The following is a 26,230-nucleotide window of genomic DNA, read 5'->3' on the forward strand; positions in this document are numbered from 1 at the left end:
CATTATAGGCAGTGGCTGTATCTGCTATGCCACAATGCCAGCCCCTTTTGTTGACTTTTTGCTTATGAATATCCATTGGTTAAGATACTATCCTTTCTTGATTGAATTACTTTTGATGCTTTATTTGAAAGTTAATTGTTCAAATATATATGAATATATTTCTGGATTCTTTGTAGGTTTGTATCAGCTTAATTATCAGGTTTTGTTACTTGTTGATTATAATGAATAATCTTGGACCCCATTTAAAATTATTTATTCATGTATTTATTTATGAGGGAGAGAGAGAAAGAGTGTGTGTATGCTCCTATCTGCTGTTTCACTCCACAAATGCCTGCAATGGCCAGGGCTAGGCTGGGATGAAGTCAGAAGCTGGTTTTATCCTACACAGGAGGCAGAAATCCAACAACTTGAGCCACTCTTTGTATTTTCCAGGGTTCACATTAGCTGGAATCTGGAGCCAGAGACAGACATCAAGCCCAAACACTCAGCTTATGGCTCAAGGGTGTCCTCAATGACATCCTAATACCTAGGCAAATCCTCTGCTTCTGACCCCATTTTTTGCCTCTTGACCTTTAGTGATGGTCCTAGGACTCTCCCCTCCTTGCTCTTCTGTCTCACATTAGGACAAGAAGATAGGAAAGCCTGAGGTTTCTGCCTTTGACATTGTTGGGGGTTTAAAGTGTACAAACACCTGACCTTTACAGTATATTATTTTTATTCTGCTTTTTACTAATATAAGTTACTTTATCATGTTACATGGCCACTATTTTTTGAGTAAAAGGTAATTATCTTTTACAGAGATGCATGTGTTTTATATATGAAAAATCTTGTGGCCTTTCTTCTTTCCTTTATTTGTTTGCATATGTGTGTCATTGTATTTGTGTTTGTTTCTGTGTAAATAATGATTTCTCCATGGTTGGTCATTTGACGTTTTTAATTCATTCTTGGGAGTAGCTCACTTATGCCTTGCAGGATTTATTTAAGAGCATCTTTGCCCTATACTAAATGGTAGCCCTTTTAGCTTTAATCAGTTCATTCAACATGTCTCCAGATAACTCCATATAATTTCTGAAGGTGAAGAAGCAAAATTGTTCCCAGTTTAACAGGCACAATTTCCATCTGGTACAGTTTTCCTTCAGCTGGACGAACTTATACTAATATTTAATGAAATCTGCTCCTGTGGCAGACTAGGAATTTGATGATGTGTTACTGGAAGAATAAAACTATTTTGTCTTTTTTTTTTTTTTTTGGACAGGCAGAGTTAGACAGTGAGAGAAAGAGAGACAGAGAGAAAGGTCTTCCTTCTGTTGGTTCACCCCCTAAATGGCCGCTGCATCTGGCACACTGCACCGATCCGAAGCCAGGAGCCAGGTGCTTCCTCCTGTTCTCCCATGCAGGTGCAGGGCCCAAGCACTTGGGCCATCCTACACTGCACTCCCTGGCCACAGCAGAGAGCTGGAAAGGAGGAGGAGCAACCGGGACAGAATCCAGCACCCCAGCCAGGACTAGAACCTGTGGTGCCGGTGCTGCAGGTGGAGGATTAGCCAAGTGAGCCACGGCGCCAGCCATGTCTTTATTTTAAGATTTATTAATTTTATTTTAAAAGGCAAAGTTACAGAGAGGCAGAGGCAGAGAGATAGAAAGAAGTCTTCCATCTGCTGGTTCACTCCCCAAATGACCGTAATGGCTAGAGCTGTGCTGATCTAAAGCCAGGAGCCAGGAGCTTCTTCCAGGTCTCCCATGTGAGTGCAGGTGCCCAAGGACTTGGGCCATCTTCTACTGCTTTCCCAGGCCATAGCAGTGAGCCAGATGGGATGTGGAGCATCGAGGACTTGAACTGGCGCCCATATGGGGTGCAGGCACTGCAGTCGGAGGCTTTATCTGCTATGCCACAACACCAACCCCAAAATTACTCTGTCTTTGTTTTTGATAGGCATTTTTACTTCTATAAAATCGAGTGGGCCAAATTATTTTTTTCTCAATACTTAAAGATTTTCCCTCTCTCTCTGCTGTCATTACTGTTTCTGATATGAATTTTGACATTGTATTTTAATAATGAATTTTTTTTCCTCTGGGTGCTTTTAGATTTTCCATTTGTCACTGGATATGTTCAATTGGAATATTCACACATTGGTATTAAGCTATATTCCATTTATTTATTTCAAGTTTGCTTAATTTTATTAATTTTTGGATTATACCTTCCATTAAATGTATAAACTTTTTAGCCATCAGTGTTTAAAATTTTTATTCTTTTCCTTTTTAGGGATTCTTATTACAGTTATACTAAGCTACCTAAACTTCTTTATAACTCATCGTTTCTCTGTTTACCTGTTAATTTTACTGTTTTTAAAAATATTTGTTTGTTATTTATTCATTTGAAAGGCAGAATGACAGAGACAAAGTGACAAAGAATGATAATTCCATCCACTGGTTTGTGTTTCAAGTGGCCCCAGTGCTAGGGTTGAGAACCTGGAACTCCATTCTGGTTTCTCATGTCAGTGGCTGGGATTCAAACACCTATATCATCCTCTGCTGCTTTCCCAGCACATTAGCAAGGAGCTGGATTAGAAATCATGAAACTAGGACTCAGAGACCCGGAAGAGCTCCTGGCTCCTGGCTTCGGATTCGCCTAGCTCTGGCCATTGCGAGCATTCGGGGAGTGAACTAGCAATGGAAGACCTCACTCTGTCTCTCTGTCTGTAACTCTACCTCTCAAATAAATAAATAAATAAATAAATAAAAAAAATACTTTTTAAAAATCACAAATATCCCAGTCTCAACTTGTATTCTTTATCCTTGTATCGATGTCTTGAAACTCCATCAAGACGGTGACATAAGGTGACTTCAGGTTTACCTCTTTGTTTCTGTATTGCAGTCAATAGATGGAGTAAAGCAGATTCTGTTTTCTAGTGTCAATAGTCCTTATCCAGTCAGTTCTGGGCTTGAACAATACAAAATGATTGAGTAAGGGAGAACTTGGTCTCTGCCAACTCTCTCTGAACTGGATCATCTGTCTTCGCTTTGTTTCAAACTCAGTTTCGATTGGAATTTACAGTGTCAGCTCCCTGAGTCTCTAGCATGCTGCTTGCAAATCTTGGAATTTGCCAGTCTCCATAACTCTGTTAGACAATTTGTTGTAATAAATCTATTTATCTGTCTGTCTATCTCCTCCTATCTACTATTCCCTTTGCATAAACCTAAATAATATAATATGCTAGTATTGTGTATAGTATTCACAATATTGAATGCAAGGGAGGGTATTTGGTACAGTGGGGAAGACACCAATGGAGATACCTACATCCAAGATCAGAGAGTCTGGCTGTCCTTTCAATTTCAGTTTCTTGTTAGTGTACACCCTAGGAGGCAGTGTATTCAGGAAATCAGAGATACATCTCAATTTCCAATTTTCAGGTTTCAGCCAGGGCTAGGCTGTTGTGGACATTTAAGTGTGAATCAGCAGATGAAAGAGACCTCTTTCCCTCTTTCTTTCTCTGTGTCTGCCTTTAAAATAAAAAATAAATAAGGTTTGGCTGGCGCCGCAGCTCACTAGGCTAATCCTGCACCTTGCGGCGCCGGCACACCAGGTTCTAGTCCCGGTCGGGGCACCGATCCTGTCCTGGTTGCCCCTCTTCCAGGCCAGCTCTCTGCTGTGGCCAGGGAGTGCAGTGGAGGATGGCCCAAGTGCTTGGGCCCTGCACCCCATGGGAGACCAGGAGAAGCACCTGATTCCTGCCATCGGATCGGCGCGGTGCGCCGGCAGCAGCGCACCTACCGCGGCGGCCATTGGAGGGTGAACCAACGGCAAAAAGGAAGACCTTTCTCTCTGTCTCTCTCTCTCTCTCACTGTCCACTCTGCCTGTCAAAAAAATAAATAAATAAATAAAATAATAAGGTTTATAATTCAATGATCATTTTTTAAAATATTGTATCAGATCTAAATCTTTGAAAATGCTCTAATACAAATTATTCCATCTGATTCAATATCTACATGTTACTAGCACTGTGCTATTTCATGGAAGTTGGAGGAGATTTTTACTCAAATAATTTGTGGCTTTATCAATTTATCATTTATCACCTCCATAACTACCCATTTTCTCTGATTATATAAAATGAAAAAAGATCTCTAAATTTTGTTTTCCCTTTCTGCCTTGAATAAAAGTAAGCTATGTCAGTAGAGGGCCCTGAAAAGACATTCAAGAGCTTGATCATCCTGTACTTGTTCAGCAGGCTTCTCCTGTGTGCATAGCTTCTCAAGAGTCTAGCTCTTCTCATGTGAGGGGGGTATTGACATTCATTAGCTAATAGCTTCTTCTGGCATCACACACATCAAGTTGAATTTGTGGCCTTTTACACCAGGAAATGTCACGTGGTGGAGTGGTCATCATGAAATTCCTCTACATTAACAAGTTCCACTGACAATTGGGGATATTTCTGGCATATTCCAAAGGGCAGATTTCCAGAAAGTTCTGTTAGTGCAGAACAATAGAAATTTATTGATAACCAGTGCCTTCTCTAACTAGGTTTTGACTTTGAACCCTGACAGCCCTTGAGGTCACTGGAGATGGTCACTCTTCCTTAGTGTTCTCTACTAGCCTTAGAGGCACTGGACTCCTTACAGATGAGTACTTGAAAAAGTTTGTGGGAACTGGAATAAAAAGATGTTTATTAATTCTTTGGTGTAAAGAATTTTTGAAATTTATGGATAGTTTTTTCATAACACATACTTTCCATATTTTTTTAAAATTTTTGATTATATATTGTTCACCTACATTTAGAATTCTCCATTCCTCTTATTTATCTATTCTTTAATACTGCATTAGAGTTGGTCGGCACTGCGGCTCACTAGGCTAATCCTCTGCCTGCAGCGCTGGCATCCCGGGTTTTAGTCCGGTTGGGGCACCGGATTCTGTCCCGGTTGCTCCTCTTCCAGTCCAGCTCTCTGCTGTGGCCCGGGAAGGCAGTGGAGGATGGCCCAAGTGCTTGGGCCCTGCACCTGCATGGGAGACCAGGAGGAAGCACCTGGCTCCTGGCTTCGGATTGGCGCAGCGCCAGCCGTAGCAGCCATTTGTGGGGTGAACCAATGGAAGACCTTTCTCTCTGTCTCTCTTTCTCTCACTGTCTAACTCAGCCTGCCAAATATATATATATATATATATATATATATATATATATATATATATATGGTACATTTTCTCCTTCCTGTTTGTGCCCAGGATTATACACTTAAAAAAATATGGCTATTTATTCATTTGAAAGTCAGAGTTACAGCAAGAGAAAGAGGGAGAGACAGGGAAAAAGATCTCCCATCCGCTGGTTCACTCCCCAGACAGAAGCAAACAACCAAGGTTGAGCCAAAGTCAGGAGCCAGGATCTTCGGGCAGGTTTCTCAAACACTTGGACCATGATCTATTGCCTTTGCCAGGCCATTAGTAGGGCAGGAAGTGGAGCAGCCAGGACAGGAGTCTGCGTTCGTGTGGTATGCTTGCATCTCGGGTGGCTTTACCCAATATACCACCTGTTTGAGAAAAGCTGACAAAATTTAACTCAGTTGAATAGTTCTAGGATCCAAGGTCATAAATAGTCCTAAAACTCAGACTCAGACGCTGCACACAACTGAACAGGATATGTGTTACACAGGAATGCCCTCCAGGAGGGAAAGTGGGAGTTGAAACCCAGCACTCACCCTCTCACAATACCTCAGAACTTGGGCCACAGCAGTTATCTCCTCCCATTTTGTGGGCCAGCAGCAGCGTTGTTCATTCCTGCATTAGTCATTTCCCTAGACAAGGAGGACATTAAAAAGGACATCAAAAGTAGTCCCTTTATTATGATTTTGTTTATAATTTCTCTCATTTTTGTTAGTTATCAAACATCTAACTCTTCTTTGTGTTCACATTGAAATTAAAATAAAATTTTAAAATATGAAAATAGCTTTCAAGTTTTTATATTCCGCTTTCTCTATTTCTCTTGATAGTATCTTGTCTTACCACACTTACGCTTATTAGCTAAGCTCCACACACTTTTGCCTTTGCCCTTAAATGTGCAGTTTTTCTTTTCTTTTCACTGTTGCTTATTATGTTTGGAGTCATCTTCCGGAAAAGGTTATATGAGTGGTTCATGATCCTCAATAAAATCTCAGCTCAAATACCAACTCCTCAGGGAGGTCTTTTCAAATCACTCTATCTAAAACCTATTACTTTGATCCTCAGTCATTTTTATTTGATTATATCCATAACAATTTTCATTCACTGAAATTATCTCATTAATTTTGGGTCCATATTATCTTCACACCTCCCCCACATATGATGAAATATAAACTCTGCAAGGAAAGAAAGTTTTTCATTTCTATACTCCCATTGCCTATTACATGGACCAGCACATAGTAGGTGCATAATAACAAATTTTAAAACTAACAGATTGATAAATATGGTCATCATATCTTCATTCCAACCCCTGAAGATTCCAATCAAGATTGTCCCAATTTATTCAGAGTTATGAGTTCTTATGCTCTCATAGTAGATGGTAAAAATATCATGGCTTAATATATTTACTGAGAAAATTATTCATGGTTGAAATGTAATGTTTGTTTTATAACACCTCTTATAATAAACATATGATGCTTATTTTATTTAGAGACTAAAGATAGCATGGTGGGTGAAGTAATATGCAAAAAATTAGAATTTTTACTGATATCTTCCTGGTATGAATAAAGTATCAGATTTATAGAATAAGCCTTTTCTCAAAATAGTTAACAACATTAGTTCATCATCAGATGGCATTAATTAACTATATCAGTTTATGATCAATATTAATATATCATTTTTATCAAAGTTCATAATTTTAATTATTTACCTATTTATTTTTACAAAAGGCAGAGAGAGAAGAAGAGAGACAAGAGACAAAATTCTTTCATGTGTTGGCTCACTCCCCAAGTGCCCACAACAGCCACAGCTGGGCCAGCCCAAAGCCAGAAGCCTAGAACTCCATCCATGTTTCTGCTGCAAGTGGTAGAGATCCAAGTACTTGAGCCTCCCAGGGTGCACATTAGCAGGGATTCAGATTGGAAATAGATGCAGGACTCGATCCAAGGCACTCCACTATGTCATCCCTAGCTGAGATTTAGCCCACTGCACCCCTAGACCTGTCCCGGTACTTCATCATTTATTTAGTACATCTTTTCTAGTACTTTGTGTAATTTTAATTAAAATCTTTGATTATATATAAGGAATCCACCTTCCAATCATTCTATGATTAGAATGAATTTTGCAAGTAGATACCTAGGCCTTTTGTGTTCTTCCAATGTCACAATTAATGCGGATAAATGTTCTGTAGGATATCTTATACCTCCTTTCAGATTTATTATTCACCAGAGCTCTCTGATAGATCAAGCATAAATGTTAATGTTTATCTCTCTTTCTATATTATATATTCTAAATATATATAGGGAATCTTCTTTCTGAAAGATATATGGCTTTCTGAACAAAGAGAACATTGGTCTTTGTTATATTCTTTAAGGTAGACAAATGGACTTATGCCAATCATTTTGATGATTTTTCTGAAGGTGGTTTATGCTAATGAATAGACTCTTATCCTCTGTCATTTTGACAGTTCACTAAATCTTGAAATTTCTTCTATTAAAATAATATTTATAAACAGTTATTGAAGGCTATTATTTCATGTGTAGGTATTATTACTTCAATTTAGTTAATAACTGATAGTGACATATAGAGCATAATGAAAGTAGCCCAAAGTCACACACCTGATGACAGACAAGGTAGTGTGTGTTAGCCCTGCCAGCCTTCATGAGGCCACATATTTGAAAGCAGTATTTTGATACCTCACTATAAAGACGGATTAACACATTGCACTATGCAGAATTGTGAATTAGCTGTCTAAGCACTAGACCTTCTTATAAATTCCCAAAAGGGGACAATTGTGGACTAAAGAGCGTGGACTGGGCTATCTAGTAACTTTGCTATGTATAAATAAATCAGGTAGGTGCTGGCAGTACAGTGCAAACTCTGAAGCCAAAATGCCTATGTTTGATTCTCAGGGTCTTTGTTTTCGTTCCTTGTTTTTTTTTTTTTTTTTTTTTTTTTTTTTTTTTTTTTTTTTTTGGTTTGTTTGTTTATTTGACAGGTAGAGTTATACATAGTGAGAGAGAAACAGAGAGAAAGGTTTTCCTTCTGTTGTTTCACTCCCTGGCGCTGTGCCAATCTGAAGCCAGGAGCCAGGAGCTTCTTCCTGGTCTCCCACGTGGGTGCAAGGGCCCAAACACTTGGGCCATCCTCCACTGCCCTCCCGGGCCACAGCAGAGAGCTGGACTGGAAGAAGAGCAACCAGGACTAGAACCCGGCACCCATATGGGATGCCGGCATTGCAGGTGGAGGATTAACCAAGTGAGCCATGGCACTGGCCCCAGGGTCTCTATTTTCTAGCTAATGGCCAATGCTTACCCTCACTGTGACTCAATTTTCTCATCTTTATTGAAAGAATAGCAACTTCCAAGACAACATAGAACAGTGCATATTTAATTTATAAATTCAGTAGAGTTAAATTCAATAGAATCAACAGCTGTGGCTGTTGTGGGCATTTAGGGAGTGATCCAACACATGGAAGATCTTAGTCTCATTTGGTCTAGTGTCTAAATCACTGGTTAGGATGCCTGTGTCTCACAGAGAAGTGCCTAGGTTCAATTCTAGATTCCAGCTTCATTCTTACGTGGATCCTGGAAGGCAACTCAATGGGTGGGGTCTGGCCACGCACATGAGAGACCTGGATTAAATTCCTAGGCCCAAGACTCACCCCCTAAGTTATTATAAACATTTGAGACAAAGAACTGTCTGCTTTCCTTTGAAATAAATAAATAAAAATTTTAAATGCTGTATCTTCAATCTAATATGCCCATAATGTGTGAAAGTTATTTAGTTTGTAATTTAATACATAAATCATCCTAATCCCTAAAGTAAATATTATTCAGTCAATTTGGATTTTTCTTTAGAAACTGTTCCATTCCCTTCTTAAATTGTGTGTGTGTTCCTGTATTTTATTTTAAAGTATGAGAAGAATAAAGTGTTATTAGATTTCCCTTTTTTCATTTTTATTTAATGAATGCACTTTTACATAGATAGAGCTTTAGGAACACAGTGGTTCTTTCCTCCATAGCCCCCTGCCTCGCTCCTATCCCATCTCCCATTCTCTCTCCCATCTCCTTCTTCATTATGGATCATCTTTAATATGACTTTATATACAGAGGACCAACTCTGTGCTAATTATTAACTTCAACAAATTGCCCCCATGCCCACACACAACATATAGTGTATAATTTGGGGAGAGAATTTGCAGTTGATTCTCATATTACAATTCAATAGGGACAGAGGTCCTACCATATTGAAATACCTAAAGCAGACCACATTTTAAAGGAATGAAGTTAAAAGGAATGAATTTAAGCTAAAAGGAATGAAATTTAAAAGAATGAATTGTAAAGATGGAAAAAAAAACTAATCTAAATATATAAATGGAGAAAGTTTAACAAAGGCTATTGAAAAATAATAAAAGTTGATAGGCCACACAAAGAGTTGGTGGAGTGTACAATGATTAACAACTACATGAGATATTTACCACTCCAAAATTGGAAAGATAAATGGAGTTAGAATTATTATTGGAACTCAGGACCTGTGGTTACTTTGTGGAATTTGGATACAGCTGAAAGAGCTAGACACCCAAAGGGTATGTAGCACATCTGACTAGGACAGAGAAGGGGGAGAAGAGGATTGTCATCGTGTTTTCTTTTGTCAGTGCCTCTCATTGGTTGAACCCAGCTAAATTAATTTGATGAAAGCCTGGGAAACAGATTACAAATGTCAGGCTCCAGGGAAATGCACAAAGTTTCCAAAATCAAGGAACATAGGTATGAGGCCAAACATTTCTGTGAAGAGGTAAAATAAAAGAATACATTAGCAATACTGATACAAGAAATCAATGTAGTTACCTGAAGACTGAACTTCAGCTTTCATATGGGTATCTTAGATGAGGGACTCAGAATTCTTCTAAAAAGCAGCAGTGGAAAACATACTGCAAGGAAAAAAAAAAAAAGGAAGGAAGAGAGAATGAGCAAAGATTAAAGCAAAGAAGAAAAGAAGTGATGAGTTAGGAATCTTTATAAAGTTGCAATGATTCAGATTACATTAGTATTGAGATAAAATACCACAGGAGGCATGAAAACTATTTTGTAGGTCTGATAAATAGCATACAGTTGCAAATTTTTCATAGGTATAAACTGTCCCATAATTATTCAATTTCAAACCCTAGGGACAAACACTGTTTCTTTACTAGATGAAAACATTGGATGGGGACATCACCTTTACTGCTGTTTGTTCACAGCATGGTTGCCATACAATTAAGATCATGGACTTTCTTTTTAAGATTTATTTATTTATTTGAAAGTCAGAGTTACACAGAGAAGATGCAGAGAAAGAGAGAGAGAGAGAGAGGTCTTCCATCCGCTGGTTCACTCCTCAGTTGACTGCAACAGCTGGGCCGGAGCTGAGCCAATCGGAAGTCAGGAGCTTCTTCCAAGTCTCCCACGTGGGTGCAGGGGCCCAAGGACTTGGGCAATCTTCCACTGCTTTCCCAGGCCATAGCAGAGAGCTGGATTGGAAGTGGAGCAGCCAGGACTCCAACCGGTGCCCATATGGGATGCCAGCACTGCAGGTGGCAGGTTTATCTGCTATGCCAAAGCACTGGCCCTAATTATGATCTCTTGAGATACAATGTTCCTCATACCTCTTATTCAGCTTGTGATTTGGAAGAAGTTAGTTAATTACTCTATACTTCGATTTATTCATCTGTAAAATGGGAGCAATAATTCTGGTACTGTCTCACTTAAGTAAATTTTATGAGAATTTAAAGTAAAAGGAAAGTACAAGAAATTAAAAATGATAGGTAATTTGAAAGATTAAAGGAAAAATTGTAAAAATAGTAGTCATAGAATTCATAAAAGTGTAACATTTTAACAATGAGTGAGTGATGTGTGGAGTCAAATATTGCAAGAAATTAGAACTAACACATCATATGACTTTTGATAAAAGGTGAATACTTAGAATAATTTTAGAGTCTCAATTCAGTACAAGAATGTAGACTAGACATAAAGCAAATGAAGAACAGAATGGATATTCTTTACCCATAATGCTTGTAAAATAAGGAAGATAATGAGTAGGAAATAAGTCATCTCCTTGAATATGAATGTACCTTAAAGTGATATATAAATCACTTTAGATGATTTTAACATGAAAGTTGAAAATCAAAATGTGACTTGAACAGGTTTTCTTCTTCCTTAGCAGATTTAAGAACTTTTTATTCTTGGCCCTCTGTCACTTAAGTTATGTGAATAGACATATACAATTTTAAGTTTGGCTGTCATCTAATCTAATTTAGAAGTTCTTCTGAAATTACCATGTCCACATTTACATATTTGTGGAAAAGATAAAATTTAAATCCTGACCAAGAAAAATGAGAAAAAGTTTAGCAGAATTTAGGGAATATTACTAATGAAAAAATAATAATAATTTAGAGTCCTAGGATTTCAAGTTGATTTAAAAGTCATCACATAAAGTATCCCATATAATCAAGCATATAATATTTCCTGAAATAATTCCAAGTACAGTATCCTTGTAGAGATGCACTTTTATTTATAAAGATATTCTTCATTTGCAATTATACTTTTAAAAATATAAAGTGCCTTGTAAGTACAGCAGTGACAACAGAAGTCTCATTTCTTCAAGTTCCATTCTGAAAATAAGTCTTTCAACACTTTTAATTGTTTCTTCTAGAATTTATCTCCTTCACCTACATATGTGAGAACATCCTGTGATCCATCACTTTCAAGTCAGGGTATATGTCAAGAAAGTAAATCAGATTTTCATAGAGGTATCTGCAGCCTTGTTCATTTCAGAATTATTCGTAGTAGCTAAGGTATGGAAATGTGTTAAATGTCTTTTGATCGGTGAATTGAAGAAGAAAATGAAAAACTATATAGTTGTAGATATTTATATAGCCATATAGATATAAATATATATGCAAGGGAGGAAAAAAGAGCAAGAGGCAGAGACAAAGAAGACAGCTCGAGTTACAATGATTGAATTACAGCTATATTTTTGAATTGTAAATAGATTTTATTAAAATATTGCAGCTCTCACTTTCATCTTCCTCATCATTCCTCCAATATAGTCATCCCAGATTTTTATTTAATCCCCTTGTTATGATTATGAAAATATTATTCACTTCTGAGACAAATAATGCACTTTAATTTTATTTCTATTTTGTAGAAGTTTATTTTAGAAATCTATTTCTAGAAGTTTATTTTGCAGAAATATATTTTACAAAGATAATTGATTGTGTTTTCATTTGCATAATTATCTTTAAAGATATGGCAAAATGTTTTCCAATCTTCTAAAACCTTTATATATGTCTCAACTTAATTTTGTACATATTTAATCTTGTTAAATAATTGGACAATTTTTTCTCTTTATTAGTGATATCCCTCCAACGGCTGTTCCTTCTCCTACAACACAGAACTAGGGCTTCTTAACATTATCATCATAGCAATAACCCTTGTGTCCTTATGGTCGATGCCCCAAACATGTACTTTTTCTGCTAGTACTATTGCCTTCAATGAAAGTCTCTCTCCTGTTTTAGAAAGCACCTAAATAAAGTTGATTTGTTAAGACTGCTATTATTAAGGGAGAGAAATTATACTTCTATGAAAAATTTGTGCATAAAATGCTACATTAAAATTTAATTTTGTTTTATAATATTAAATTGTGCCATTGAATTTCACCTTCCATTATCGTTATTCAGAAAGTTTTTGAAATATTGCTTCAATGTGGCTTATTTTATTTATTTATTTGTGTTTCCCAAAATAGTTTTCATACCTTTTCAACTGATTTTCTGATGCACACACCCTTATTATGAATCTCTTATTCATTGAACCAGGCAATAAAGTGTCTTTTGAACCTGGATATGTTAATAAGTTATGAGAAATTTTATTATTTACGTGAAAATTTCCATGCCACTTCCCTTCTACTTGCTCCCTCCCCTATTCCCTGAAGATAAAAAAATTTATTTTGGTTGGATCTTGAAGTGTCTGGATTGTTCTCTTAATCATCTTATCAGCTTTATCTATTGTCCTTGACTTTGGGGATTTTTCTCCAAATTTGCCTTTTATGTTTTTATCTAAAATATTTTGTCAAATATTTTAATGCTTTCTAATTTTTAATTTTTAAAAAAAAATTTTTTGACAGGCAGAATGGATAGTGAGAGAGAGACAGAGAGAAAGGTCTTCCTTTTTGCTCTTGGTTCACCCTCCAATGGCCGCTGCGGCCAGCCCTTCATGCTGATCCGAAGCCAGGAGCCAGGTGCTTCTCCTGGTCTCCCATGGGGTGCAGGGCCCAAGCACTTGGGCCATCCTCCACTGCACTCCCGGGCCACAGCAGAGAGCTGGCCTGGAAGAGGGGCAACCGGGATAGAATCCGGCGCCCGGACCAGGACTAGAACCCGGTGTGCCTGTGCCGTAAGGTGGAGGATTAGCCTGTTAAGCCACTGTGCTGGCCAATGCTTTCTAATTTTTATCACACTATGTCATACACACAATTTTTTCTTACCTCTGAAGATAAGAATCTGAGTCATTTCATTTTTCATACTGAACATATTTTTAATTATGCTGCATTAAATACAGCAAATCTAGGAGTGGCTTGAACTATGTTACTATATTAATAAACATCCATGGGTCACCCATACTCTTGGTCAAAGTATAATATACACAATTATAAACCTTTATATAATTGTTTATTGCTTCTTCTGGGTCTGTTGCAGTACTATTTATAGCATTAATTCACATTGAACAATACATTAAGGACAGAGATCCCACATGAGGAGTAACTACACAGTGACTCCTGTTGTTGACTTAACAATATGACACTCTTGTTTATGGCATCAGAAATTTCCAAAGGCTCAAGTCATGAGTTAGCAAGGCTATGGAAGCCTTTTGAGTTCGCTGACTTTGATCTTATTCCGATAGGGTCATAGTCAAAGTGGAAGTTCTCTCCTCCCTTCAGAGAAAGGTACCTCCTTCTTTGATGGCCTGTTCTTTCTACTGGGATCTCACTCGCAGAGATCGTTCATTTAGGTGGTTTGGTTTTTTTGTTTGTTTGTTTGTTTGTTTTGTTTGCCAGAGTGTCTTGGCTTTCCATGCCTAAAATACTCTCATGGGCTCTTCAGCCAGATCCGAATGACTTAAGGGCTGATTCTGAGGCCAGAGTGCTGTTTAGGACATCTGCCATTCTATGAGTCTGCTGTGTATCCTGCTTCTCATGTTGGATCGTTCTCTCCATTTTATTCTATCAGTTAGTATTAGCAGACACTTGTCTTGTTTGTGTGATCCCTTTGACTGTTAGATCTATCAGTACGATCAATTGTGAACTGAAATTGATCACTTGGACCAGTGAGAAGGCATTGGTACATGTCACCTTGATGGGATTGTATTAGAATCCCCTGGCACATTTCTAGCTCCACGATTTGGGGCAAGTCCGATTGAGCATGTCCTGAATTGTACATTTCCTCCCTCTCTTATTCCCACTCTTAAATTTAACAGGGATCACTTTTCAGTTAAATTTAAACACCTAAGAATAATTGTGTGTTAATTACAGAGTTCAACCAAAAGTATTAACTAGAACAAAAAAATACTAAAAGGGATAAAGTATTAAATTGCACATCAACAGTCAAGACAAGGGCCGATCAAGTCACTCTTTCTCATAGTGTCTATTTCACTTCAACAGGTTTCCCTTTTGATGCTCAGTTAGTTGTCGCCGATCAGGGAGAACATATGATATTTGTCCTTTTTGGAATGGCTTAATTCAATCAGCATGATGTTTTCCAGATTCCTCCAATTTGTTGCAAATGACCGGGTTTCACTGTTTTTGACTGCTGTATAGTATTCTATAGAGTACATGTCCCATAATTTCTTTATCCAGTCTAATGTTGATGGGCATTTGGGTTGGTTCCAGGTCTTAGCTATTGTGAATTGAGCTGCAATCAACATTAAGGTGCAGACAGCTTTTTTGTTTACCAATTTAATTTCCTTTGGGTAAATTCCAAGGAGTGGGATGGCTGGGTTGAATGGTAGGGTTATGTTCAGGTTTCTGAGGAATCTCCAGACTGGCTTCCATAGTGGCTTGACCAGTTTGCATTCCCACCAACAGTGGGTTAGTGTCCCTTTTCCCCCACATCCTCACCATTCTCACTGGGGTGAGGTGAAGCCTCATTGTGGTTTTGATTTGCATTTCCCTGATTGCTAGTGATCTTGAACATTTTTTCGTATGTCTGTTGGCCATTTGGATTTCCTCTTTTGAAAAATGTTGTATTGAGGTCCTTTCCCATCTCTTAAGGGGGTTGTTTGTTTTGACATTGTGGAGTTTCTTGATCTCTTTGTAGATTCTGGTTATTAATCCTTTATCTGTTGCATAGTTTGCAAATATTTTTTCCCATTCTTTTGGTTGCCTCTTCACTTTCCTGACTGTTTCTTTTGAAGAACAGAAACTTCTCAATTTGATGCAATCACAATAGTTAATTTTGGCTTTGACTCTCTGTGCTTCTGCGGTCTTTTCCAAGAAGTCTTTGCCAGTACCTATATCATGCAGGGTTTCTCCAATGCTCTCTAATAATTTGATGGTGTTGGGTCATAGATTTAAGTCTTTAATCCATTTTGAGTGGATTTTTGTGTAAGGTGAAAGGTAGGGGTCTTGCTTCTTGCTTCTGCATGTCGAAATCCAGTTTTCCCAGCACCATTTCTTGAATAGACTGTCGTTAGTCCAGGGATTGGTTTTGGACCCTTAAATATAAGTTGGCTGTAGATATTTGGATTGATCTCTGGTATTTCTATTCTGTTCCATTGGTCTATCCATCTGTTTCTGTACCAGTACAATGCTGTTTTGATAACAACTGCCCTGTAGTATGTCCTGAAATCTGGTATTGTGATGCCTCTGGCTTTGTTTCTGTAGTACAAGATTGCTTCAGCTATTTGAGGTCTCCTTTGTCTCCATATGAATTTCAACATCATTTTTTTCCAGATCTGAGAAGAATGTCTTTGGTATTTTGATTTGTATTGCATTGAATGTATAAATTGCTTTTGGGAGAATAGACATTTTGATGATATTCATTCTTCCAATCCATGAGCATGGAAGATTTTTCCATTTTTTGGTATCCTCTTCTAGTTCTTTCTTTAAGGTTTTGTAATTGTCATAGAGATCTTTAATGCCTTTGGTTAAGTTTATTCCAAGGTATCTGATTGTTTTTGTGGCTATTGTGAATGGGATTGATCTTAGAAGTTCTATCTCAGCCATTGCATTGCCTGTGTATACAAAGGCTGTTGATTTTTGTGCAATGATTTTATATCCTGCTACTTTGCCAAACTCTTCTATGAGTTCCAATTGTCTCTTAGTAGAGTTCTTTGGATCCCCTAGATAAAGAATCATATCATCTGCAAAGAGGGATAGTTTGATTTCTTCCTTCCCAATTTGTAACCCTTTAATTTCTTTTTCTTGCCTGATGGCTCTGGCTAAAGCTTCCAGAACTATATTGAATAGCAGTGGTGAGAGTGGGCATCCCTGTCTGGTATCAGATCTCAGTGGAAATGGCTTCCAATTTTTCCCCATTCAATACGATGCTGGCCGTGGGTTTTTCATTATTGCTTTGATTGTATTGAGGAATGTTCCTTCTATACCCAGTTTGCTTAGAGTCACTTAATTTTTAAAAAGACATCTCAATGAGAAACTAATAATCGATGTCTATAACATATTTGATAAATTTAACCATAAATAGAACCAATTAATTTACATACAAATTACATACATGTATTTAGACAATAATTGAAACACATAGACAAATTCTAATTGTAACATGATAAATCTCTGATTAAATGTTTAATACTTGTCTGTTATAAATGGTAATATATTATGTTTTGTCTTTTTAAAAAATTTTATATGATATACCACACACTTTGTTCACATTTTCTACATTTTCCTTTTTGAAATTTGGTATGTATATTTTGGGTGATTCACTCATGCAGCTAAATAAAACTGGTTTACCATAGAGATCATGATTCATTATTCATATTTATCATTTCTTATATGAACTTCTATACATATAAGTGGTTTGAAATATTTCCCTCTTAGAAGAAAGTTTTAATAACTACTTACGTGTTTGTATTTGTACAATCTTTCTTTTTTTCTTTAACAATTAGTGTTAGTTGACTAAACAGGATTTAGAGATTGCACTTGTTAAATTTTCTTAGGTTTCTCTAGAATATTCTGCAGATGGCTGACATCAGTTTATACTACCCCACTGGCATAAAGGAATGCTACTTCAATTCCCAATTCTTGCCTTCTGTAATAATCATTATTGCCTTTGACAGCTATTTTCCATTTTCTCTCTTCCAGGGACCTGGTAATTTTTTTCTGGCTAATTTTTTTGCGAGGTGATTTCACTGTCTAAGTAGTCATGTACATTTTGCAACCACAATTAGAAAACCGAGTTTTTGTCTAGTCCTGTTTTATTTTGTATTATGGTATGATGATCTACCCAATATGGCTCTGTAGTTCTTCTAACATACAAATTCTATGACTTTCATATTCCATTAAAATTTTTTATAAATAATGATGTTCCCTCTAACAATCACTCAAAATTTAGTTCTCTGATACAAATATCTATTCAGAAATATTTTAAAATATATTGTATTATATCTTACATTTTACTTTTGCTTAAGACTGAAACACTAATAAAGTAAAATGCCATTTAGCACTGAGGTATAAATAAAAATTTACCAGTTTACTCAATTATAGTATCTTTCCAATTAGTCCATCAATTCGTCAATTAAAATGAAGTACTCAATTCCTATTAAACGCAATGCTGTAAACTCTGAAAGCAATAGATAAATTTTTCTCTCAGGTTTTGCATGTAAAATTAAGTGATAAAAGTAATTATACACTAAATAAATTGATGTGTTGCTCAAGTCATTGAGAGGATAAATATAGCAGCCCAGAATGTCATTTTCACAGTTACATTTCACACTATAACCACATATTAAGGAAAAAATCCACAGCTTTTAGCTGCATGGCAGCCTCTAACGGTTCATAGTTTTGTTAATATTTTTCAAAATGTATATTATCTGAAAGACTTAGTATTTAAGGATAAAAATTAGATTGTAACATTTGTGAGACATGAAAATAGAATAAAATTGTCACTTGCTTGATATTTGTGCTTTATAATTCTGCTTAGTGAGGAAATTATTTTGCTAAAATCAAACTTTGTCTTCCATCTCATTATACATGGTAAAAGTATAAGGCTAACTTTTTTTTTCATGAATAATTAAAAGGTTAAGTGTTGGTCAATTCAAGTTTCAAGTTTCCATGATTGAGGATATTGTGGTCACATTTCACTTCCTAACTGTAACCCATGATTTATTTCCATCTTTTGGGAACATATGTATTAAATAGTATCTCCTTGAGCTTGGAAAACTAGATTAACTTACATTTCCTTTTATAAGAACAAAGAAAATACATTATATTGGATAATAAGTGTATGCTGGTATTACTTTAACAACAAATGAGGTTCAATTTGAGCACTTATTAAATTAAATGTGTTTGATATTTTTATTTAGAATATAATTTAATGATAACAATAAGCCAGTGATTTTTTTTTTGCTTATGAAAATGTGTGGGTTTTGTACTTCTAAATATCATGATTACCTCTTCCATATTTTTAACTTGTTTATGGTTTAAATTATTAAATGCATTAATTGGTAGTGGCCTTATCGTCCGCCTTTCTCTTCTCCTTGTGTTGACGTTGCCCCTCTCTCATCAGCCTCCGGCCCACCGACTCCTCAAACCCAAACACCGTGCCTTCAATAAAGTTGCAGAGTTCTGATGGAGAGATTTTTGAAGTTGATGTAGAAATTGCCAAACAGTCTGTGACTATCAAGACCATGTTGGAGGATTTGGGAATGGATGATGAAGGAGATGATGACCGGTTCCTCTACCAAATGTTAATGCAGCAGTATTAAAAAAGGTCATTTAGTGGTGCACGCACCGCAAAGATGACCTCCTCCTGAAGATGATGAGAACAAAGAAAAGCGAATGGATGATATCCCTGTTTGGGACCAGGAATTCCTGAAAGTTGACCAAGGAACACTTTTTGAGCTTATTCTGGCTGCAAACTACTTAGACATCAAAGGTTTTCTGGATGTTACGTGCAAGACTGTTACCAATATGATCAAGGGGAAGACTCCTGAGGAGATTCGCAAAACCTTCGACATTAAGAATGACTTTACTGAAGAAGAAGCAGCCCAGGTATGAAAAGAGAACCAGTGGTGTGAAGAGAAGTGAAACGTTGTGCCTGACACTGTAACACTGTAAGGATTGTTCCAAATACTAGTTGCACTGTTCTGTCTATAATTGTTAATATTAGGCAAACATAGACAAATGCAGCAGCAAATCATTTGTTTTAGCAGAATATTGTCCTCACTGCATGTGTAGTTTGAGTACAGATGCCAAACCCGAGTTTCTTCTAGTATGATTGAAAGTTCCTGTTTACTTTGCTCTGAATAAAACTGAACTGTGGGTTCTCAATAGAAAGTGGCATTTGGGGCTTCCTCTCTTCTCACAGAGCGATTGCTGCCTAGTTTATTGTCCAGTCAAATTGATTGATCTTTTAAAAGTTGGCATTGTACATAAAACAACTTCCAAAAAGTTTTCTGAAATAGAATTAAAAAAATTATCTTTATTCATGAGTTGGAAACTGGAAAGAGGCTACTTGAAACAAACATTCTGAGTGGGCCCATTAGGATGTCTTTCAGCTGCATGGTCAGTCAGTACCACTTGCATTGATCAGCTTGTGTGTAGCAGGGCTCCCTTAATTGGATCTGATGACTTGTTCTTATTTTTAATCCTCTCAGCTTTGAGTATATTGCCTAGAAGACTCAGTTACTACCTGGTTTGTGGTTTTGGGGGTGGGGAGAAATGTAACTAGTTTGTTAGCTTTTCAATTAAAAAAGACACTTAATTCATGTGTTATGTCATCTTTTGATAATAACTGTCCCCATATGGGGGACACTGTTGACTCTACTTGCATGTCAAAAATAACCTTTAATATTAAAATATGTGGCAAAATCCAGAAGACGTCCATTATGAATGTGAGATACTTTCAATAAAAGTAAGTTATAATAAAAATGCATTAATTTACAAATTGCAATTTATGAGAATCACATAGTACAAAGTGTAGACAGTGAACAATCACTCCCACACTATCTGCTAAAGTTCTAATTATTCTTTACAGAGAAAATGATTCTTACTTCAAACATACACAAAGACACACACACATGCACAGAGACAATACTTCAGTATCATTATATAGTCAATTAATTCAGATGAGTTCATTTTTAAACACATTGCTACTTATTTATCCAAATACCATTAATGTAAAATAATCTGCTTTTTTAATTTGGATTTGATAAGGTATCTACAACATTCAGTACTCAAAGATTTCTCCACCATAGCAATAATACAAAGAAGGCAAATATCTGCAAATATTTTCTTTAATATTCTCTAATACACTTTTACATATGATAAACAATAAATAAATATATTTTAAATGATACCAAGGGCAATAGTATTAATGGTAATAAAATCCAAATACAAAGTTGATATCCTTAATTTCCATCTTTATGTAAATAATTTTAAATGACTAGGAACTTTTTTCAGAGGTAAAGAGACAGAAAGACAAATATATATATGTGTGTGTGTGTGTGTGTGTGTTACCTAGTTTCACACAGTGGGCCAACACCAAGGCAATTCTTCCTTCTCTGGGTCAACTTTTTCTTATACCTCATTTTCCACCTACTTAATTGTAATATAGCTGTTAAAACATCATCAATAAGTGTGATAGGGAAAATTAATTTTTTAAACTTCTAAAAGTCTGTCAAATGATAAATGATTATTTTTTTCCAGGAAAAAATAACTAGTTCCTGGAAAGAAACAGTTACATATTATGAATGATACTACCAATAAAACATGGAGAATGTTGGGGCTGGCGCTGTGGTGTGGCAGGTTGAAGCCCTGTCCTTAAGCGCTGGCATCCCATATGGGCGCTGGATCTGTCCGGGCTGCTCTTCTTCTGATCCAGCTCTCTGTTATGGTCTGGGAAAGCAGTGAAAGATGGCCCAAGTCCTTGGACCCCTGCACTCATGTGGGAGACCCAGAGGTAGCTCTTGGCTCCTGGCTTTGGATCAGTGCAGCTCTGGCCATTGCGGCCATCTGGGGAGTGAGCCAGTGGATGGAAGACCTCTCCCCCTCTCTCTCTGCCTCTCCTCTCTGTGTGTAACTGACTTTCGAGTAAATAAATAATCTTTTTTTTTTTAAGAGAATGTTTTGATAGTTTCTTATGGTAAGATTGTGTAGATAAAATTTATTTTTTATTTTTATTTATTTTTATTTTTTGCTAGGCAGAGTTAGTGAGAGAGAGAGAGACAGAGAAAGAGTTACAGTGAGAGAGAGGCAGAGAGAAAGGTCTTCCTTCCATTGGTTCACTCCCCTAATGGCCGCTAAGGCCAGCGCTGCGCTGATCTGAAGCCAGGAGCTGGGTACTTCCTCCCGGTCTCCCATGCAGGTGCAGGGACCCAAGCACTTGGGCCATCCTCCACTGCCTTCCTGGGACACAGCAGAGAGCTGGACTTGAAAAGGAGCAACTGGGACTAGTACCCGGTGCCCCAACTAGGACTAGAACCTGGGGTGCTGGCGCCGCAGGCGGAAGATTAGCCAAGTGAGCCATGGCGCTGGCCCGTGTAGATAAAAATTAAATACAAAAATTAAAAACTCTTACCTCCCATAAATCCGATTTTCCTAGGAGTAATTGAGTTACTTGAGGTGAAATTGGGCATTTATTCATTAAAGGGGTTCCTTGGGAAAATATGCATAAAAATAGTAAATATACAGAAATCAAATATCTAACCGATATATGTAATATAAATCATCTTCATTTTAAATTATTTGCAAATAATTTTTGAAATCATTGTAACATATTGTTACAATGAATATGTTGTACATTATGTTAAGATTTGTTTTTCCCACTGTCCATAATCAAAATAAAGATAACATTTTGTTTTTAAAATATCTGTTTACTAGCTAATTCCTCATAAATATCTTAAACCATGTCAAAGACATGGTTTTATATAATATGTTTTAATGTTTACTATGTGTTTAATTTTCAAATACCAAGTAAAAACATTATTTTCTTTTTGTAAATTAATAAAATGATGGTCAATGTTAATAATTAATTCGAGTGCTAATTTAGGTTCTATTTTCTACATAGAAGTAAGAAGTAGTGTTGGACTTAGTCAATTCTTCAGAAAGAACTAAGACGATGTTATCCTCCAATATGTAGTATTGGTGTCCAGTGCTGTATATGTCTGGAATATAATGATAAATAAAAAAATAAGTGTTTTCTCCCTTCAGAAGTTTATAATTTAGTAGAAAAGATAGATATTTATTTAAGTATAACAAAATTATGATTGTGAAAAAGTGCTTTGAAGGAGTGATTCATACTGATGCGAGACCTATAATATGGAGAATGATTAATCAGGATCCTGTAGAAGTACTTACTAGATTAGTGAGTTCAAGTTGTGTTAAATGAAAATGGTGTTTATGAAGATGGAAGAAAAGATGGTTCCAGACTACAGAACCTATAGCTACATAGTGTGTGAAGTATACTCAGGACTGACAGAAGTTTGAGATTAATTAGAGAGAATGTGAGGCAGAATGATTTGACAAGAAATAGAATGTTAGCTCAGTCAATTATACAAGATTAATTATGAAGATCCTTGTGTCATGTGTTAACAGTTTTGCTTTTATATTTGACTAATCAGAAAATACTGTTTTTCCTTTCATGATAGATAAAAAGTTCAACATTATCTTGTACTAAGTTTAGAGATTGATAGGAGAAAAGATTGAAGAAATGAGTAAGTCTAGTACTACTTCATTTTTTAAAGATTTATTTACTTATTTGAAAGTCAGAATTACACAGAGAGAGGAGAGGCAGAGAGAGGTCTTCCATCCACTGGTTCACACACCAGTTGGCCGCAAGGAATGGAGCTGCGCCAATCCGAAGCCAGGAGCCAAGAGCTTCTTCCCTGGCCCAAGGACCTGGGCAATCCTCTACTGCTTTCCCAAGCCATAGCAGAGAGCTGGTAGGAAGTGAAGCAGCTGTGACTTGAACCGGCACCCATATGGCATGCAGGCACTGCAGCTGGAAGCTTTATCCCCTACTCCATAGCGCCAGCTCCAAGTATTACTTCTAAAATCCAAGGAGTGGATAGTTAGCAATGATTAAAACACCTGTGTCCCATATTAAACTACCCAGATTAGATTTCTGGTTATGATTCCTGACTCCAGCATCTTACCAACACAGAACCCAGGCAGCAGAGATGGTGACTTAAATTACTGGAACTTGCAATGCCTCGAAAAAACCTGGATTATGTTTCCAACTCCAGCTGGATCCACGGTCCAATTCCAGTTATTTCATTCATTTGTGGAGTTAACTCGTAGGTGGGACCCTCTTTCTTTCCTTCCCTCACTCTGTACCTTTCATGTATAAAGAAATAAATTTTCAAAAATGCCGCTAAGAGGAAGTGATGGCTCAGAAAATGTAGTAGCAATTGTTACATATGTAAATGAAAAGACTTGAAAAATAATCAGGAAGTAGAATGCTTATGACATGAATATTTATGATATAAATAGAATTCACCACAAAGCTATAGCAGGTGCTGAATTATACACAGATGAATTTGCAAAAAAATTTAATATTCAAAATTGGTAGAATGGGGGCCGGCGTTGTGGTGCAGTGGGTTAAAGCACTATTTGCAGTTCCAGCATCCCCAGTGGACACCAGTTTGAGCTCTGTTTTCAATCCAGCTCCCTGCTAATGTACCTGGGAAAACAGTGATCGATGGCCCAAATCCTTGGGCCCCTGCACCCACATGGGAGGCCCTGCCTCCTGGCTTCCACCTGGCCCAGCCCCAGCTGTTGTGACCCTTTGGGAGTGAACCAACAGATGGTAGGTCTCTCTCTCTCTGTCTCTCCTTTCTCTCTCTCTCTCTCTCTCTCTCTGTTAATCTCTGACATTCAAATAAATAAATAAATATTAAAAAAAAAAAAACAAAGGAAAAAGTTCCGGGAATATTAAGGTTTTTTTTTTTCTGACCATAATCTTGCCTTTTAAATTTAGAAGTGGCTTATGAAATCTGAAATAACTGGTTTATTTATTTATTTAGAAAAGAATATTCACTACTACAAAAGTATACAAGAGAAACGTAAAATTTGATTTAAAGCTCAGGGTTCATGATTAAGAGTGATAATTCTCAGTCAAAGAATATTTTTGACAGTAAGAATGAATAAATTAATAAATGGATGTATAGGAAGGGACAAAGAACAGTGATTAGTGTCATCATGGTAGTCAAGTGGTTTAGGATGAGAAAACATTGTTTTGAAAAAACATTGCCATATTTATAGGAAAATTACTGATAAGTCTCCGAAGGAGTCATTTCAGGGAAATTACACTGCAGAAACCAGAGATAAAATAGTAATAAAGTAAAATGTAGCATGACTATTATCTTGTATAATAAAACAAAACAAAAAGCAAAAATAGCCACTGTCTGAGAAAATTCATTAAATTCAGTAAAATCACTTTCTTCTCTACTGAGAGTCAATGAACTAAATGTTCACGTTAATGGAGATACTTCTGTGTTATGGTTCTTGAATATTGTTTCATCAAATAGTTTCAGTGCTCATCTAGATTCATATATTTTATATTGTCAAGTAATTTTATGTTAGAATTGAATATAATGATGACCTTTCATTTTATTACTCTATTGAGAACAATATTATTTCAGGAGAATGTGAGTGGCATTTCTAACATTGTGCAATCTATCTGTTGCTGAACTATGAAAGAATTTGAGCTCTTGTCTTAGTCATATCTTCACATTCTTTTCATTATTTAATATCAATTATGTTATTTTGCTTATACTTGACCATTCAGTAAGTTAGGTTAAAACTTTTGCTATAATAAATGAAATAAAATACACTATCAAACGAATTCAACATATCCTATCTCATACCATGCTAGTGAACACTATCAGAGAATTAATTCTTCAGGTAATGGATAAGCATAATCAATTTTTTTCACATTCGCTTCTCTGTTTATATATTTATGTTCATGTCAATTTATCTGTCTCTGTCTCACTGTTGTGTGCCAGCGGGAGTGTGTTTGTGTGAAGCAATTGCCTTGAGAATTGCCCACTCTTTACATGTGTCTTTGTAAGGAGGTGGGTCAGAAAAGAAAGTTAAGAGCTGCTAAGGAAATTGTTTCCCTTCAAGTAAGTTGTCTTATTTGTCGATTCCCTTTATACCACTAAGACACATCACTTTGTATGCATTATTTGTCTGATAAGTGTACTTTAAAGAGATCCCAGTGTACCTTTGATGTAACTGATATAAACATTGGCTTTGATGGGGAATCACTTTGTTCCTATTAAACTTAAAAAGCACATATCTGAAGGTTGAAGTGTTAGATGAACATGGAAGCTGCCTCATGTTTTTTAGCTTCCACCTGCCATGCTTGCTGCTTTGAAATATTTATGTTCCTCATTGTTCTGTCAAGTCTAAGACATCCTTGTTAACATTTAGACATAATTTAGGACACATTTCACAAGCAAACTGTTAAATATTTATGTCTAGTGCTCGTTACTTACAAAGCACTTCACGTATGCATCCACGTTTCAATTATTAATGCAGAGTTTGGACAGACCTTGTTTTTTATTGCTCTGTTCTTCTGAAGATTAACTTTCTCATATTCTTCCATATTAATATCCTGAGTTGTTTATTGCTTGGTTTAAAGAGATTGTCTCTCTGTTCTTTTGATACCAAATCTGTTTTATGTTTAATTTTGTAGAAAACTAGAATTAATAAGTACAGATAATGATCATATAAAATTGAATCCTTTGTATACATGCATACAAACTAATGTGCACATGTGTGGGTTTGCCTAAGCTGAATAAAAACTAGTTCATTTTTAAAGGAGAAATGTAATTCCATATTAAACAAGGATTTCATGAGGTTGTTTAACCTCTTAA

General features: G+C 36.4%; 1 pseudogene; it reads left to right on the plus strand.

Moving 5' to 3' along the window:
- Positions 1 to 9,878: 9,878 nt before the first annotated feature.
- LOC133762074 (S-phase kinase-associated protein 1-like) lies at positions 9,879 to 19,406 on the plus strand (annotated as a pseudogene).
- Positions 19,407 to 26,230: the final 6,824 nt, after the last annotated feature.

Source organism: Lepus europaeus, chromosome 6, assembly GCF_033115175.1.
Source record: "Lepus europaeus isolate LE1 chromosome 6, mLepTim1.pri, whole genome shotgun sequence".
Taxonomy (NCBI): Eukaryota; Metazoa; Chordata; class Mammalia; order Lagomorpha; family Leporidae; genus Lepus; species Lepus europaeus.